The following is a 4,291-nucleotide window of genomic DNA, read 5'->3' as shown; positions in this document are numbered from 1 at the left end:
TTTCCCTTACTGACCTACCTGCCTGTGATAGTCCATCGTGTGTTTTTTAACATATCAGCTTGATATGTCATCCCTTTCCATGACATACTAGGTATGAAGAACTGTAGAAATCTTCATGCAGGATGAGAAGAAGAGTCTTGAGACCCTCTTTCTACTATGTTGTTTGGCTTGCTTCCTCTCCCCCGAAGGGTATTAATTTAAGTTACCGAAAGACCTTAATGTATTTTGTGGAAACCTCTCACATTAAAGCAGACTAAGCAACATGCTCTAAGCGGACAATGTGTTTGCATGCTGGCATTACTCGATAATTCTCATGATGGGACTGCTAGACAAAACAGCAGCTCTTGACTTAGTAGGAGCTCAGCAGGAGCCAGTTAAATCTGAATGTAAATATTTTCCTGAGGTTTCTCAGTGACTGTCATTCAGATGAGGTTAAGAAAGATGCAATCCAGCCTGGGGGATAATTCTTCAGTAGAAGGAGAAAGCTTGAACAGACTCCTTTGAGTGCCAGGCTACTTACTCTTCTGTGAAATCGTGAGGTACAGCCGGTAAAGTGCTTTCCCTAACTAAAGCCAGCGGGTGCAAGGGGGTAAGCTTGAGCATTGCTTAGGCATTAACTGTTCACAGCACAGGCTTTGCCATTTTGCCTGTTGCTTAGACTTGCGTGACAAGCTGTGAGCAAGACCCTGGGCAAAATCTTTGAGAAGGAGGTCTGTATTAGTGCCCTTGTTACTGTGCCATGTTGTAGTGGAAGTAGTCAGGTCTCAGTGCTAGTAACTTGCAGTTACCTTCAATTATGTCTTCCAGGGCCTTGCCGGGTCACTTCTGACACGGACTTTTTTTGGTTATAAGCCATTTGGGAAGGGGGTTGGGCAATTCTTGAAAAATAGCGGAGAAAGGGAAAGGTGTATATGCAATTAGTTGTGCGTGGACTAGAATGGCTTTTTATGGGAGAAGGGAAGGAGAACAAATGCATGTGTGTCATGTAGGTGAAAGTACAGGAGAGAGGTCTTTGGGATTTGTCGCTTCTCTGTGATTAACGACTATCATGTTTGCTCTCGGGCAAGAACCACGTGATGCGGATATAGACACCTAAGCACTACATATGGTTGTTACAAGATGAGGATTACTGCGGATTGTGAGGTTCAGTGTGAGGTACAGTTTCACATACAGCTCGTTGCTGCCAAGAGGGAAAGGTCTGTCTTCCCATTCTTGCCATTTACCTTGTGCCGTGCTGGTGCTTTTTGGACATCGATGCAATGGTTTGAGTTACTTAAAAGATGGAAAACTTTCCTTGTGTTGGCAGTCTTCTGTCAGTTGTAGTGGTTAAACTGATAGGCAGTGGGAACAACAGCAAGACCGCCCTGTTTTGGTGACTGAGGTCAATGGAGCTTGTGGTCTCTAATCAAAGAGACTTTATCACCTTCGAACAGGCTAATGAGCCCCCAGAGAACAGGGGAAGGAGGATTTTACCACTCCTTGAGACAAGGGGTTGTTTTACAAGGCAGTCAGGTACAGGAGGTGGTGTGAAACAGTGCAGAAACAAAACAAGTGAAACAAGACTGATGAATCCCAGGCTGTCACTTTGTCAGGACTAGACAGCAAGTCTGTTGATAAGATCAAACCAGAAGGTTACCCATTAGTATATATGGATTAATCATGACCTTTTTTTAAATTTCTGCACCTGTTTTTTCATATGTGCTTATAACTGTTTTGTCTGTAGTGATAGATCAGTTATTGCTTCCTTTGCATGTTACCCTACCCTGGCCTGAATTAAGATTAGTACGCCAGTACCTGGGCCGGAAACAAGTGGGGTGTTTTTTACTTATGGGTAAAGCAAACCTCCTTGGCTGAAGTAACTGAGAACCTCTGTAGTTTATGGTAGCAAGAAAACAAGCGTGTGTCAGCTTCAGCTGCAGAAGTCAGCTGGAGAGCAGCTATTGCAGCTCCGAGGCAGAAGTGTCTTTGAATAACCAGCAGTGACCAGGAAGCAGTAATTTAGAATGCAGTCTGAGCGCTCGTGAGCTGAAGGTTGCAGGGGATATGTCATGATAGAAGACAATGAGGCATTAGGAGACAAGTCTGGCTATAACTCTGATATATTTAACCTGATACCAGGTAGATACTATCTTCTGTCTGGACAAGACAGCCTTCTCTTCCAAAACTGCTGGGTTTGCCTTCAGCTGTCTGTGTGAATGTGACAGAGGGCCGTAGTCTGCATCAGTGAATCACCAGAAGTTTTTTCTCTGTGGTTATTGATAGGTTATTTGCTATTGAGCACGAAGCTGAATGCTGGCTGGTAGAGTCCAAACAAAATGGGCTTCCATTTTGGAATGGAACTTTGAGCAAGACACTCTAGTGCAAGATACTAATAGTGATCTGAAACCTGCTCAGAAGTGGGTGGCAACTGGCAGCTTTGAAAAATTTCACAGGTCTCTGTCAAAGTGGGAAACTGGAAAATCTCTCAAGTAATTCCTACTCAAACTGCCATTAGGTTACCTTTCTGTTTTCCTGATAATATATTTTCAGTTAAGCAGGCTAAAAAAGAAAAAAAAAGCCAAACAAAAAACCCACCCTCTAAGTATAGGTCTTCCTTCTTAAGAGATTATTTCACCAAACTTTTATCTCTGCTGCAGGAGTATGTGTCATTCTCTACTGATGGGGAAATGGCTTGCCGTGATTCTGTGTTATGAGGGAGGGGAAAAACAGTGTATGACAAGATTATCGTGAATACCTTCGTTGATAAAATGCAGTAGAACAATGAGCTGTTTGTAGCCGTTCTTAATAACTTACTATGTATTGCTTAACTTGTCGTTGGAGTGTGACTTCCCAGGGGTAATGTCTACTTTCTGTTGAGTTCTGTAAATATGAGTAATTATCAAATCAAAATAATGTTTTAATTTTATTCCTGCAAACTCCCTTCCTGTACCTGAGGGCATGAACTTCTTACGAACACAGGCTGCATAACCACGGAGTGTTTTACCAGGTCTTCTGGTATGCTTATCTGGGTAAAAAAAAATTGGGAGTTTTTTAGCTTTGAATAGCTACAAAATACTTTGTTTTCAATAGGTATGAGCAGCAAGAGAGTGAAAAAAAAAAAAAACCTGAAGTAGAAGTGTTGTGGTTTTTTAAGGACTATCTACCCTGATGATCAGTTGTTTCCATCTAATGGAAACAGTTGGTGAGAACGTGTGGGCGGAGGCACTCTGAAGGACTGCTTTTAAAGGAGTTTCAGGAGGGAGCAGTATGAAGAGATGTGGAAACAGGAAAATCGCGTTGTTTGAAAACGCAGTATAATATATTATGTAGTAGTGACCCATTTCCATTAAAGAAAATAGATTGGTAAAAGGCAGTATGTGTTTGTGGTAGGCTGCCTATGCATGCATGCAAAGAAATCCACAAAAGCGGGCTGCTACTCTGCGTGTGTCGATATTTGGCTTCGGCCTGCTTTATGCCAGGGTGCATTTATATGTGCTGAAACAGCCTGATGGAGTTCAGCAGCGTTGGGAGAGGGAAGGAAGAAGCCTATCAGCCCTCCTACGGCGATCTCTTCTGGCAGATGAGTTGGGAACCGTGAGAAAAGCATCCTTTGGAAAGGTCAGTGCAGTCACTGTACGAGGTAAAACCTGCCTGCTTAGCTGGGTGCAGAGCTCTTGTCTCGAACGTGCCAGGCTGTACCCGAGAGCACTGTGTGCTAGCATAACTCTCTCTCCCCGTTTAAAAGCTATCCTCTTCAGCACAGGGTTTTTCTTAATTTGTCACGTCAAGAATGTAGCATTGCAGAAACTACTGTCCTGTTGGTGCCTTGAAGAGGGGGAGGAAACTGGAGTGTCAGGCTTTAAATAGGGCACTGCTTTTGAGGACAGAAAAGGATAGAGCTCAGGCTGCAAGTATTTAAAACCGAGGAAGAGAGAATGTACAGGTGTTGAGGTTATCTTTGTGACTAGGGTTTCCTCCAAGCTGTGTGTTTAGCACTAGGAGATGGAGTGTTTCTTGTGTTCAGCAGAACAAGAGAAGGTCGCTCAACTGTTTTGAAATAGCAGCTCTTTCACTTCTGGTTTCTGGCATTCGCTCAGTGGGGCTGTAAACCTGTTACTGTGTGTACCTGTTCTGAGCCCGGCATGCTGAACTTTTAAAGGTTGCTAATGCAGTACCTAATAAACTGGGATCTTATGCTTAACAGATCAATAAATCTTCCTGTAAACTTTTATTTGAAGTGCCCTTCTGCTCTCCTGCAGTGACTGGGTGATGCTTGGGGTGTGAGTAGTACGCCTTTCCTCCTTCACCCTGC

The 4,291-nt window shown here is 43.4% G+C and overlaps 1 protein-coding gene across 4 annotated transcripts in view; it reads left to right on the top strand.

Moving 5' to 3' along the window:
• Positions 1 to 4,291, top strand: part of IPMK (inositol polyphosphate multikinase) — a 40,696-nt gene that overhangs the window by 4,444 nt on the left and 31,961 nt on the right. The window lies entirely within an intron of this gene.

Source organism: Egretta garzetta, unplaced genomic scaffold (assembly GCF_000687185.1).
Source record: "Egretta garzetta isolate BGI_Z169 unplaced genomic scaffold, ASM68718v1 scaffold536, whole genome shotgun sequence".
Taxonomy (NCBI): domain Eukaryota; kingdom Metazoa; phylum Chordata; class Aves; order Pelecaniformes; family Ardeidae; genus Egretta; species Egretta garzetta.
Note: the sequence above shows the minus strand (reverse complement) of the source record. Positions and strands in the feature narration are given on the sequence as shown.